This window comes from Lagopus muta, chromosome 2 (genome assembly GCF_023343835.1).
Source record: "Lagopus muta isolate bLagMut1 chromosome 2, bLagMut1 primary, whole genome shotgun sequence".
Classification (NCBI taxonomy): domain Eukaryota; kingdom Metazoa; phylum Chordata; class Aves; order Galliformes; family Phasianidae; genus Lagopus; species Lagopus muta.
In genome coordinates this window covers 36,551,042-36,566,823 of record NC_064434.1, presented here as the reverse complement: position 1 = coordinate 36,566,823, position 15,782 = coordinate 36,551,042, and positions in this window count along the sequence as shown.

Here is a 15,782-nt window from a genome sequence, read left to right as displayed (position 1 = left end):
ATTTTTTTTTCCAATATTTCTTTTTCTTTTTTTTCCTTTCCCTCAAATTCACAAACAGCATATTCATTTAAAATTAAAAATTTATTAAAGTTACACTACAGTTCATTGAGAGGGGATAGACCTATGTCAGCAAGTATTGAGCTGAATCCTGAAGTTAGTTCAGATTTGATCATTATGATGGTCCCTTCTGACCATAGAAGTAAAGCTTCATTGAAGATAGTATAATAGATATTCTATAGGCCAAGCTGATACTATTGCTGTCTGCAGCACTCTACTTATCTGTAATGGTTGTACATTCTTTTCCTCTTGGATACTTAGTATCCCTTTTAGGACAATGTATGTCCTGAAATCCACTCACATCAGACCACCCAGACACCTCCTTCTCCTCAAATTTATAACCTCTCAGTTGTCTATTATCAGTTTGTTTAGAGCTCCCGACAGCTTGTGATGCATGGGATGCACTGTCTGACTTTCAGCTTATTTCTAGCTGTTGCTCACGACATTTTCTTACAATTACTTTTTATTGAAGAAATCTGCTTAAATAATTAGTGTACTTACATCTAATTTCTCTTAATATACTCTTTTATTGTTTCTGAAAATCTTGAGAAAATAATAGAATAAAAATTGCTTCTTATATTATGTGCCAAGCATAGTATATGAAGATTTGTGCATGCCTAAAGAAAAGAACCTACAAGAATACTTACGTGAGAGAGAGGATTTTAGGGAAATTCCACACAGTTTTAATTTATACATAAGATATACATTTGTGCCAACTGATTTCTGTGTGAATTTATTCATGTGGGCTTTAATTGATATCTGTGATTTTATGCCAGAAGCACTTCAGAAAACTTTTTTTGAAGATTAATTCACATTGTTTGCAATGTTCATATTTTAACTTTTTTTTTTTTTTTTCTTTTCCCATTGTTAATGAACTAATCCATACAAAAATCTTCCATTATAGCACTTGTGATGTACTTTATAGAATCACTGGTCTCCATAAAGAAACATAAAGGTTTCTTTGTTTGTTTCTTTGGCTTTACTTTTTATTGCATTTTACTTCTTTTCTTTCTTTCTTTCTTTCTTTCTTTCTTTCTTTCTTTCTTTCTTTCTTTCTTTCTTTCTTTCTTTCTTTCTTTCTTTCTTTCTTTCTTTCTTTCTTTCTTTCTTTCTTTCTTTCTTTCTTTCTTTCTTTCTTTCCTTCCTTCCTTCCTTCCTTCCTTCCTTCCTTCCTTCCTTCCTTCCTTCCTTCCTTCCTTCCTTCCTTCCTTCCTTCCTTCCTTCCTTCCTTCCTTCCTTCCTTCCTTCCTTCCTTCCTTCCTTCCTTTCTTTCTTTCTTTCTTTCTTTCTTGAGTAAAAGGCTAGATAAATTGTTTTAGGTGGTGAAATTATTTCTTTATATATATGACAAAGGAAAATATATCATAATGCATTTAGCTGTACAAAGTTTGTAGTAAATGTTATTGGAATCAATTTAATATTTGCAGTGTAATGTAGCATGCTCAGTAATGGCCAAGAAGTAAAATTGGGAGATTAGCTTACAAAAATAATCAGACTTCAAAGTACTAAAAAAAGTCAACATGGAATTGTAGGATTAAAAATAGACAGAAATATGAAAACAGAAATAAAATATTATGTGACAAAGCTGACAGATGTTTACAAAGATGACTTTGTAATAATGCTAGAGGTTACAAAGGAAAAAAAAGGTAGATATTTTCTACATGCAAGATGAAGCAAAGTCTTTTGAAACAATGTTATAAAACAGAATAAACAGTCATGAAAAATTTTGTAACTATGGGCATATTTTCAGCAGGTAGAGTAATTCCACACATCATTAATCGGTCATTAATGAAATAGATTGAAATATCTTCATTTTAACAGATGCTGAATTGGATGAAGGAAAATGTCATTGATGACTCAGCTAAGTATCATTGCTTTGATTCTTCTAAGTGTATCTTGTAACCTTCAAGGCTTATTAACTGCCACATCATGAGCTGAAACAGTTTCTAATACTATAGTATGATTTATGCTGTCTGAAACACGATTTTACATTGTGATGTCCATTTGAAATGTGTATTAAAATGGAACTAGAACTCAGTGAATCCCCTGAGAATGTTACTGTTAATTTCAATGCACTTCAGACTGGATTCACACTTAACTCTGTATACGAACAGAAAAATTTGTCTTAGGTGGAGTCATTACCATAAAGGAAGAATGGTCCAGAAGTTAGAGAGTAAGCTTAAGCTTCACTACAACTAACACTCCTTGATATTTTTCATTACTTTTCTCTCTCATTTAGGCTTTTGTTGTTTATTTTTTTCAGAGGTAGTAACAAATCCCAGCATGCTGTAACTACTGCTTCCAGAGCTCTACTATCCATAGCTGCATTAACCTTTCTCTGTGCCTATGTTAATACGGTCTGTGTAATTATGTCTGTGCTATCTTAGGTTAAACTCATTCTGGAGGAAGAAATATCTGAACCACTTACGCTGTCTGAGAAGTACTAGACATATTTTCAGAAAAAAAGGGCCAAGGAATCTTTTACGTGGACTCCTAATCACATAACCAGTAGAGCATTTGTCTAGTATACAAAGGTATTATGTCTATGACATAAACAAAATAAAACAACATATGTCATGAAAAAATTACATAACTGTGTGTCACACAACTCCAGTGCACTCATGATACACTCATATCCTCCAAACTGATGTGCGGGCAACTGACAGAGCAGGTGCACTTGTTCCTCTAGGTATCTTTTACTGCTGAAAGGATCAAGGAAAACACCACCTGCATTCTCTGACCTTCAGCTAACTGCACCTGAAACTCCTGAAAGTTCTTTGCTTGGAACTGGTAGCATTCTTCATACTTTCATATTCATTGGATAGTCCCAGATACTAATTGCACACATGTTTAGAAATTATTTCCTATCCTGCAACATTTTGTGAATCTCTCAGTCTTTACAATGAATAAAACCACTGTATTATTTCAGATTCGTGCCTATGTTATGAATTTACTTTTGCAGTGAAATGTTCTGAACTTACATCCAGAAGAGACAAGTAAAACCGAAAGGTGCTGCAATGCACAGAAGTGCAAGGCGTTTTTAGATAACATAGATCATTCCATTACAACTCATTAACTTCAGCATAGAGTGTTTCCAGCTGTGAAGGGAATATGCATTTTGTCTACTGAGGCTCTGATTTAATCTGTGTGTACACAAATATCTAATGTCTGCACAATGTGTGTGTGCTTACACATTCCTGCTTAGGAGCATATATAAAAACATATTTGGATGTTTACAAAGCAGCAAATAACTGTGGGTATAAATAGAAATGTAATGAATTTAGTATTTGATCACTGAATAGCTATGCCTTTAACAAACACCCCCAGTGACTGCCAGAAATCTCAGTATTTATTGCAATGAATTTAAAATTAGTTCATCAGACAAACATTTTAGGATAAAAATTTTTTAAATGTACACCCTTAAGTTTCTGATTTTTTTTTTTCTGACACTAGAGCATAAAGGCTTAAAAATAACAATAAAAAAGAGTGCCCCAAACATTCCTAATAAAGTTGCTATGTTGAATTCTATTTCCCAGACCCACTTTTATGAGAAGAATTGGTAATGGAAAAAATAAATATTTACACCAAGATTTTTTTGATGGGGGTAAATTTTCAAAGGAAAGTAGGTAAAAATAATTTTGCTGAAATATGTCAACCTTAGACAAATAAATTTTTACTTACATTCATTAAACATTTTAAAATATATTTATTCTTTATCAGATCCTTCCTACCAGGAATAAACTGTTGGCAGTACTTCCTTTTAGAATAGATAAAATTCAGCATCGTTAATTTATGATATTTACTAACTCTATTTTCTTCTCAACTGCTGTGAACATACTACAATATTTATAAGTTCATGCTACAATAACAAATACGAGTATTTTCTATTGATGGACAGTTTATTATGATGTCAGAAATTCTGCAGGTGTATACATAAATACAGAAATCAAAATAAAACTTCTGTTAGAGTAACTGAAATGTACAATAGGACTTCTATAAGACAAGCAAACTAGTGGAAATATATTAGTAATACTAATGCATTGGCTTTAGTAATGATATTTTACTCAAAAAAAAGTAATATAAATCTTTGCTTGTCTAAATGCTAATTTAAGATGTTTTACTTTATCTATTTTACATCCCATAACACATTAGCACTAGTACTAGAATAAGTGGGCACAAAGGTTAAAAAGAATTGTCAAATGTTGTGAATTCCAGCAGTTCACCTCTTCTCCTACATGAGTGTTCACTGCAGGACCAAACTCAGTACACTCCAATGGTTACTAGCCTGCTTTGTCATTTGTGAATTAAAGTCACCAGCAAAATCAGGAAAACGAGATTGAATACTAGATGTTTTGTGATCGTTCTACAAAAAATCTTAGAGATGTTATAGGATAAGTTTATTTTTGCATAAATTGTAACTTGCTTTAATTCAAAGTGGATGGGGCTCAATTGGCTAATGATAACAATACCTTGATATAAAGGCATCTAACTTGCATTAACTTTCATAACAGTTTGCTTCTAAACTTGTCCTTTATCTTCTCATTGCAACTGATAAACATTGAGAAGTGTTTTTTTCTTGGGGGAGGGTGAAATAAAAGTTTCTCGGGAAATTGTTACAGACGGCTCTATCAGAACCTAATTATAACTGTGGAGCCAGAAAATAGATTGCATTTCCCATACATTATTAATGTTCTTCAAAGTCATTATCAAGGTTATGCTGAGACGACATTCAAGGAAGCCAAACTCCCTACTAAACTCATTTTGACAACTCAAGTCCCTTATAAAAACTTCTTAAATTCTCAGATAATATTAAAACTGTAACATCATTCTCATGGCGCTGTAATGTTGTGAGGATATTATTTATTACAAAATGAGGCTCAAAAAATTAGAAATAATTTCATTAACAAGCTTTTCTTTATATAATAATTAAGGAAATATTTTTAAACAGAATTAATATTGTAGGACCAAATGTTTATACCATGCACATTAGAAGTTAGGCATATTATTTGCTTTGAATAATACAGAGTTATATTCTTAGAAAACATTGTTAGTAAATGCACACTACTGAACAGTTTTCATGGAAGAATTCATATTTCAAATTCTGATACCTTATGTTTAGACTTCAATATAATGAAGTATTTTACTATATTATTTCAGTACTTAAAGGAGCTTATAAAAAAAAAAGAGGCAAACTGACTTTTTATACAGGCAGATAAAGGACAAGATGGACTGATTTTAAAGTAAAAGATGAGACACTTGGAGTAGACGGTAGGAAATTTTTTTCATTCAGAGGGCAGTGAGGCACTGACACAGGCTGCGCAGAGAAGCTGTGAGTATTCCATTCCTGGAGGTATTCAAGGCCAAGTTGGATGGGTCTCTGGGCAGCCTCATCTGGTGGGTGGCACCCTGCTGACTGGAAGGGTATTAGAACCAGGTGATTTAAAGATCTCTTCCCACCCAAGAAATTTTATAGTTGTATGATTATATCCTTTTATTTATTCCAACACTCCAGAAAAAAAACTTTTTAAAAGGAAATCAAATGAAATGATAGGGAATTGTCGTAAGTCCAGCTACCACTTGGGTTTGTGATACATCAAACAACATTGGAGAAGTCTGTGATGTTTTAGATTTGTATTCCATCACAATATTTCAGTGGGAAAATAAGCACTACTTTGTTTAATTCTGAGTGAATACCAATTCCTAATGGAAAAAGTGAGTATCACAGTTATTTGTGATGACAGATGAGGAGAAAATGTATTATCAATGCAGTGTGTATCTAAAACACCTGAAAATATAAAGGTTCTTGCAATATTTTCTCTAGTTTTTATACTTATTAAAACTAACCGGTTGCGAGAAGAAAAGAACTTATAAAAAAACTAAGTACTGGCATATAACTGATGGATACTTACCATACAGTTATCCTGAGAAGAGCCACTCAAACATTTACAGAACTTTATCATGCCAAGTCATCTTATGATCACAGATTTATAAAATCATAGGATACCTTATGATATTACAATACAGTTGAAGACTAATCCTTTATTCAGATTTACTGTTCAGATAAAATGAGATAAAATCCAAGGGACTACATTCAGTGCAACTTCCATCATTTATGCATAGTTTCATATATAATAACTACTCCACTGAAAAACACTGTCTTATATTTAGATCTAAAAATTGAACTTGTAGAAAAAAAAGTAACCACTTTGTTATTATTTCATATATTTGAATCTGAGTAGGAACATGTTTTTATTATTCCCTCATATTACAGAATCACAGAATCACAGAATCACCCGGGTTGGAAGGGACCCCAAGGATCATGTAGTTCCAACCCCCCTGCCTAGCAGGGCCACCAAACATACACATTCAGAGCAGGTTGCCCAGGACCCCGTCCAACCTGGCCTTAAACACGTCCAAGGACGGGGCATCCACAACCTCCCTGGGCAGCACGTTCCAGGGCCTAACCACTCTCCTAGTAAAGAACTTCCCCCTAACATCCAACCTAAATCTTCCCTCCTTCAACTTAAAACCATTTCCCCTAGTCCTGCTATTGTCAGCCCTTTTGAAGAGTTTACTCCCCTCCTGGGTGTAGGTTCCCTTCAGGTATTGATAGGCTGCAATGAGGTCACCCCGCAGCCTTCTCTTCTCCAGGCTGAACAAGCCCAACTCCCTCAGCCTGTCCTCATAGGGGAGGTGCTCCAGCCCCTTGATCATCTTAGTCGCCCTCCTCTGGACCCTTTCCAAAATCTCAATGTCTTTCTTGTACTGAGGGCTCCACACCTGGACACAGTACTCCAGGTGGGGCCTCACAAGAGCCGAGTAGAGAGGGACAATCACCTCCCTGTCCCTGCTGGCCACCCCTCTCCTGATGGAGCCCAGGATCCCATTTGCCTTTCGAGCTGCCAGAGCGCACTGCTGGCTCATATTCAGTCTCTCGTCCATCAGGACCCCCAGGTCCTTCTCTGCCGAGCTGCTCTCAAGGACCACTCCTCCCAGCCTGTACAGGTGCCTGGGGTTCTTCCGGCCCAAATGCAAAACCTTGCACTTTGCCGTGTTGAACCTCATCAGGTTCACCCGAGCCCAGCCCTCCAGCCTGTCGAGGTCCCTCTGAATGGCATCCCTTCCTTCCACCGTATCAACCGCACCACTCAGCTTGGTGTTGTCAGCAAACTTGCTGAGGGTGCACTCAATTCCCTCATCGATGTCATTAATAAAGATGTTAAAGAGCACCGGTCCCAAGACAGACCCTTGGGGGACACCACTTGTTACCGGCCTCCACCTGGACATAGAGCCATTGACCACCACCCTCTGTCTGCGGCCTTTCAACCAATTGCTTATCCATCGGGTCGTCCACCCATCAAATCCACTTCCCTCCAATTTGGAGATGAGGATGTGGTGGGGGACCATGTCAAAGGCCTTGCTCAGGTCCAGGTGCAATATTACATTTCTCCATCTCCTTGAACTGAGATGTTACTTTGCAGGCGTGTGTGACTGAGAGAGAAACTGTGGCAACTTTTTAATTGATCTAAATATGATATAAAAATACATAACATTACAACTTCATGATGTTAAGAAACAAAGAGGTTATTAGGAAGAATTAAACTTCCATTTAAAAGAAAACACTTTGAATAGTCAGGAAACATGAATCTGAACCAATAGGTTTCCTCTTTCTTCTGAAAAATTATAACAGTCTGGAAAGCATTTATATTTTTTTTAATGAAGACATATCAAAAGAAATTTTAAAACAGGAAATAAGTTTAGCTGTACAAAAAAATGCCACAATCTAAACGGTATAAATAGTCAGAAATACAAAAATTACAAAGGTGCATGTAGCTGTAGAACTGCATCTAAACTTTATAATGAAAATGTTAGGAGTCAACAATGTTGAGTTTGTCCAAAAGAGAGAACTAGTTGCTATCTAAATTTTAGGTGTTCATGATAAATACTAATACACACAACTGATGTAAATATGAGTCTTAAAACCTCCAGAAGACTGTCAAGCACACCTACAAGGTCAGTGCCAGCTATATTTGTAAGTTTAGTTATTTTATGACATGGCCTATGGGACAGAGGTACATACTACCACTTACACAACCTTAAATCATGGTTCCTGTAATAAAATATCTGCTTAAAATGTTTTCAAAACCACCCTTGATCCCTAGTGATAATACATATGTAGATACCTTGCAGTCTTCCCCCCCCCCCCTCCCCCCCAATTGATCAGTTTAGAATATTACCTTTTTTACTTTCTTATTTCTTGCTAGTTGCATGGTGAAATTTATCACTTGTTGCAGAGTGTTTTCTTTCTCTAAATTTACAGATATAAAAATTCATGCCAATCAGACCATATTCCTAGGATTCAGCAGGCACAGCACTGTTGGCGAGTTGACAAAAATGTGAAGAAATTAGGGAAAGAACCTAGGGAAAGAAGACGCAGTGAAAATGAAGAAACTGTTGAAAATGAGTAACCATATAAATATTTTGAAAGCAATACTTTGAAGACAATCAGGGTAACTGCATACATTTTCTGAAGTGTTGTCTCCCTAAGAATTTGTATATCACTTGAAGCAATTGAAACCAGGCTGGTGTGTGTTAATACACAAATCACAGCTGTCAATTCTATTTCAAATCTCTTTGGCTTTTGGTTTGAAGGATTATGAAGCCAACTGGGTTTATTCTTGTGTTTGTCTCCAGAATTTTTTATGTCACATAATAAATGTAATTTGAGGTGGGAGAATGAGGGGGAATGCTACCTTTTCTGGAGTCTTTGTAACAGAGAAGCATGGACACTTGGTGACCATATGTCACAGAATTTCTCTCTGTCTGTCCCACTGAGAAGTTAATGAAAAAAACAAAACAAAACAAAACAAAAACAGACAATAAAGAATGAGCAATATCAAAATTTGCCCTAAGATTCAAGTATGTACCTAATACTGAGAAGTACCAGTTTGCCTCAATGTCAATGAAACATCATAATCACTGTTTGTATAAACAACATCTCCACAAGATTTTCATACTATTTGTCACTTTATAGCTCTTACAAAAGAATCTATTTCCGTAACAGTGTTACTTTTGTTACATAGGTATGTATGTGACTTATGTCATACAGAACATTAGTTAAATTAAGTGCCTTATATGTAATGTAATACTAGAATGGAATTTTTTCTTCTAGTGAGTTTTAAAACTATAGATTGTCATTTTATATTACACATTAAAATAGATTAAAAAGATTGAAGTGTATGGAATTAACCAATCAGCATTTTTCTCAGTGACTTTTCATTGCTGTGAGAGATGTTTTAAAACAAATAAATTACATATCTTGCTGAGAAGTACAGTCATACATTTTTTTTCTAGTTTGATTATTGTAATATTAGCATTGATTTTTCTTGCCACATCACTGCTAATGCTTGATATATCTCTATGCATGCCAAAACAGCAGAAGATATTAATTTTTCTGTGAATGCTTTGGCTCAGCACAGAGGTATATCTAAAGACTGCATTAAAAATAAAATAAAAACCTATAGGAAAAATACTTTTCATAAAAGATGTTAAGTTATGTAATGATTTCAAACAGGTTCTCCATTCCTGCAAAGATCAACACGTCTGAGAAAAATGTCACACAAGTTATTTTCTTTCTCTACTATCCATAGAAGAATCAAAACTGTCACCTCAACTTCTGTTTCAGTAAACTGACAAAATTTGTTTTCAAATTAAATAAGAATAAATGTTAATTTAATGCTACAAATTAAATGTATGAGTCATCACAAAGTCCTGCTACAATAATTAATATCTAAATGCTAGACCTTATGACAAGTGTTAAAGAGGAGAGAATTTTTCTCATTTGAGAAAGTTGAATAAGGTAATTCAAAAAGTTATATTCCCAGAATATTATGTAAAAGTCTGTTATAAGCACATTTCTTTCTTTCCCCTTAATGTCCCCTATCTGATTCTGCTAAATGCCAAGTATGGTAAAATTTCTGCAATAGCAGTAGGTTGATTCATCTAGGCAAAAAGGACATTATCAGCTTATCTGAGAGATTGAGTGAGATTGTATGGATTAGATATTTAAATATTAGACATTTTAAATACTGATGCTACATTATTTGAGCAATTTAAACATATTATTTTTTTTTTTCCTTCCCACAAGGAAAAATTCATTAATGATTTCAGTTTTTATATGATCTTCTCTGGCACAAGTCAGACTGCCATAAATTTATCATGGTGTCACTTCTTTGCTCATGTTCTAGCTTATTTTTATGCTTAATTTATAATTAAATTATTATTATGATGCTATATAAATGACATGAAAACTTCTTATTAAATGATGCATTTATTTCAAGAATGGAAGGCTAATGACTTATTATTATTATTTTTACATGTCTAGGAGAATATAGCAGTAATTTTAGCCCTTGATAATTTTTTTTGGGGGGGGGGGGGTTTGTTTGTTTTTGACTTTTTTTTCTGTGAAATCAATATGATAGCAGCAACTTTTTTTTATTATTATTAAATGTTCACCTCTGCTTCAGTGAAAATTTTATTTCTTTGCTTGAGCAATTTGTCTGACCTTCTTTCTATTCCATTTTTTATTTATGTAGAATAAGAATTTGTTATTTCTCAATTTAAATTGCTTTTTATCCATGCAGGATAAATTAAAATGGAAATCTTAAAGGAATGAAATCATCTTCATTACCATACTAAAATAGAAGCAGGTTCTACCACTACTGCTCACTGACCTGTGTCTAGAAGTTCTATCAGATTCTACCTCTGCAAGTCAGTTTGGGCTACTTAATCTCTGTGTATGTGGTTCACTCCTTCTGAAAATAATATTTTTTTTATGTTTACAAAATTTCAGTATTGTTTGTTTTCTAAACACATCTCCAATCTGCATTTCTGATTGAAAGAAAGCAATGTTCCTTCATTTGAATATATAGTGTATATGAAGCTTTCGCTCACAGTTTTCTAAGCTCATGTTGGTAAAGAACTCTGCCTAGACATGAAACAAAAATAGGGATGAGTAGAACCTTTGACGTGGTCCTACACTATAATAGTTTTAGACTAATAGAATTGTTTTGAGTTGGAAGGATCACCCAAAGGTTATTTAGTCCATCTTCTCTACAATGAACAGGGACATGTGCAGTTAGGTCAGGTTGTTCAGAGCACCATCCAGCCTGACCTTGAATGTCTCCAAGGACAGAGCAACCTGTTGCAGTGCTTTACTACCCTTACTGGATGTAAGAAGAAAATCTTACAATAAAAATCTTTCCTCTTTCAGTTTGAAACCATTTCCCTTTGTCCTATCACCACAGACTCTGTTCAATAATCGATTCCTTTCTTTCTTAGAGAGTCTCTTTAGAAATTGAAAGGCCAAAATGATGTTTCCCTGATGCTCTCTCTTCTCCAGTCTGAACTGTGCCAGCTCTTTCAGCATATCTTTGTAGGGAAGGTATTCCATTCTGTGGATCATTTGTATGGCCCTTCTCTGGATGTGCTCCAACATGTCCATATCTCTCCTACACAAAGGACTCCACGTCTGGACACAGCATTCCTGATGAGGTTCTCACTAGTGCAGAACAGAGGGGCAAAATCACCTCCCTCAATGTCTTGGCCATACCTCTTTTGATGTGGTCCAGGATATGGTTGGTTTTCTAGATTGCTCTCTCTCCCTCCTTTGATCCAATATCTTCCTCCAGTATGCTGTCTCCAGCTCTCATCTGATCACAAAGTAAAACAATTTAATTATACAATTCTTGCTAAGTTTTTTTAACTGCTTTAATCAACTCAGCTGAGAGTCAGCCAGATAGTAGAAGCAAGGGAAGCATCCTTTTCTGCCAGGTGTTAGTCTGGTTCATGTTGAATGTAAATAAACAGTCTAAATGATATCAGCTTGTACTGGTCATTGCATAAATAACATTTCCTTGAACCCAAATATAGACATATTACAACACGTAACTAAAATCAGTAGATTAGTATTTTGTATCACTGGGATGGACCAGCCAGATGGAAAAATGTGTTTTATACAAGCTTGTGGGGAAAGTGATTACTGAAGGGGTAAAGAAGATCAGGTTTAAATGAATTTAAAAGGCATCCAAACTGGCAAAGAATAGAATATGCATAAGGGTCTGCAAACAGTCAGGACCTTCTGCTTAGTGCATCAAGGAAGGCAAGCAAAGTGAAAAACAAACAAAAAGTAAAATAAATCAGCAGTAATAAACACTATCTGGAAAAATGAAAGATGATACAGTTGCTTGGAGGGACTCAACTGCATAAAATACCATAAAGAATATCAAGAATATCCAAGGAAAACGAAATGAGATGAGACAATCCAGACAACCCACTTAAGTTCTGATTAAAGAGCCTTGCCCTCACTGACAAAAAAATTATCAATGGCAGTTACTACATAGAATCAGCCCTATTATATCCTATATCAATAACTAATTAGGGACATAAATGTATGACTATTAGTTCTTTATTTGCAGAGAAGGTCATTGTGCAAAAGCTTGTCATTATGCAAATGAATGAGTTTGTCAAAGTTCTGTTTCCAAGTAACAGCCCAACTTGGTATGTAAGTCTTCTAAACACAGAAACCTGTAATAGCCTAGTGTACATATACACATATATATAAATGCTCAGTTACTACATAGGAAAATAGAGAGGCTTGTGTCTGAGATAAATATCTCAAGTTAGACACTGATTCTTTTTCTTAGAATTTAAACAGCAGAGTTATCATGAGAAAATAGTCATTTTATTTCTCCTTCTGTCACCTTTAAGATTTCACCCTATGTTTTATTTCTCCTTAGTTCACTGAATTATCTTAACTCAGTAACACATAGACTATTTGTATTCCAAATTTTACCTAATTACGTTAGCCATTAAAATGAGAGCTGTTTGAATGTCTTACAAGATGCAAAACTTATGTGTGCTTAATTTTCCAAAAATACAACATCTAGGGAAACATGAGCAACTTGAACATAAACACGTATTATCTCTTTGTTTTATTTGAAAATATATGGGCTTTATATCTTCAAATTATGATATATGTTATATATATGTGTTATATATGTGTTATATGTCTGTGATAGATGTGTTCTTTGATCATTATGTTTCCATTTCATTAATACTGTGGAGAGAACTCTTTAATCATAATCCATGCCAATGTACTATTATTATAATTCTCAAGATTCAGAGAATTAAACAGAAAATGCTATTTTTAACATAGAAACAGATTCAGTCAGTGGAAAGCTATCCTTACTGTTTTCAATTAAATATTGCTCTCTTCTTTCAATTCAATAACTGATCAATATTAATCTTTCTATACTAACAAACAAACAAAAGTAACAGTATTTGATATGCTAAACATCTACTTTGTAGCTAATGTTTGCATTATGCAACTAACAGTGCTTATTAATAATTTAATATAAATTATGACTGATCCCATGTTGAAAAGTTGAAATACAGCTGCTTTATTTATATACAAATAAGAGGTAGTTTTAAAAGAAATTTTTAACATGGTAAATAATGTCTATGCACAATTGAGTATGTTCAAATACAGAAAAAAATAGAAATTTCCTAAAACATCATTTGCCTCAGCGTAAGTTTCGGTTTCTAAGAAAACATAAGTTTTGACACAAGCTAGATTTTGCTTTTCTAAAGGTTCCAATGGCTAAATAGTGAAATCTCCATAGCAGTACACATACATTCAAGACAGTGTGATGCACAAAAATAGTCATACCGTATAACTAAATACCATTAGATTATTTCTTTTACTTCTTTCTTCTATCTTTGTATGCTTATATTCACATTTTCCTTTTTTGTCTGATATCATGTGTATCTCTAGAAAAATTAAAATATCCTATTGATAAATAATTTTTATCATTTACAAATTATTTTTGTCATTTTACTTTTAGCAATGTGAAAAAGGGAAAGAGGCCTACGCTCTGTAACCAGATCAGTCTTTAAGCAATCCAACAGCAATTACCTTGTGGAAAACCATTGTTACAGAGTGAAACTCATCCAAGGAGTCATAACTTCTTAACTATGAGTGATCTCTGTAATAACCCCTGAAAAAAGTAATGTGGAGTCTCTGACTCGTCTCACCGTGCCTCAGTATAAATATTAAAAACAATATTTTTAATCAAAAATTGTTTATTTGTTGTATTGTACATTGTCAGACTAATGATGTTTTCATTGCATTTTGCTTTCTCTTTGACTTTTCAGCGTTTCATTCTTTAACTCCTACTTCTCAACCTTGTATTCCATTACCAAGGATATAAACTGTTTTCCTTGTCATAAGCCAGTTATTTTCTTTGTCAGAGCCTGTCATGCCCTATCAACATTTAATCTCTTACTCTCCCTTAACTTAAGTACCATATGTGATTTGCTTATGAAGAAATACTCCAGTTCATTCAGATCCCAGCACACACTTTCCTACACAGGAAATACTGTTAATTCAGAATTAAAGACATTTAATTCATCATATATGCTGATGGAATATTCTCAGAAATCTCTGTTTGTTGGAGACAGTGGAAACTTCTGTAACTGCAATAATGAAAATGTTGAAACTAAGTTACCTTTAAAACGGAAAAAGGAAATTGTCCTACCTAAAATGGAGTTTGTCTGGGAAGAAAATCAGACCCTATATTTGGAACAGACTGAGATGAACACAGTGGGCTTGATGGCAGATAAGATCTGTCTTTAGACCCCTATAGCAAAGAATGAACAAGGCAGGTCTAGTCTATTTAGTCTGTGACATTTTCATGAGGTAAGTCAAACACAGGCAAGGCTTTAGGGTTGCTGCCTGCAGTATGCAAGTCACTGAAAGTCTCTCTTTCATAATTCCCATTTACAGAGGGGAACTTCAGCCAATCATTTAAAACTAGATCAGTACTCTTGGATCCAATATTACTAAATGGTAAATGGCAATGTGGCAATGTGGCAATGGCAATGTGAGGAAAATCTACCTTCTTCTGCAACTAATTAATCTTTTTGTGGATAATTCTTTCACATCATGGTCATGTTCACATCTATGACTTCCAGGCTAGAAATAGAAAGGCATCTTGAAAATCTTGTTCTTGGATAAAATGATTATATTCTTAAACTTCACAGGTTATTGTGAACAAATTGCCTGCATATTTTTTTCTCTCTCTATTCCAGTTTACCACTGAATATAAAGAATAGACTTTCAGTGAGATTCCATTTGCGTATTTCAGGAATTCCCATCTGAGTAACAGCTGAACTCTGTCATGATAAATAAGTAAAAAGTCTGTTCATTATCAATGAAATTAAGGCTTTCTCATCAATACAATTTTAGACAATAATAGTACAGATTCAGCTTTTCAAGAGTAAGTTTGTTATATTTATACATTTGTATCTATCTATATATTTGTATTGATTGCATACATATATATTCATAGTGTCATACTAATATTACATATTAATATATAAATACCATGTATTATTTATAACAATAATACTATTTACAATATATACATAATACTAGGTTATATCACCATATCATATCATATATGCATGCAACTTGACACATGCAAGTAACTGCTTTTTATTATCCAGTGAAAAAACAGAGATAGATTCATATTGTAATTTTAAGAAGTAACTCATGCATAACAGAAGGAGCACCTACTACAAAACACAGTGAGTTGGAGAATTTGTATGATATTGGAATAAACAGACTGAGCAAAGTGGTTAAGGTCTGGAAAAACGTTCCTTTC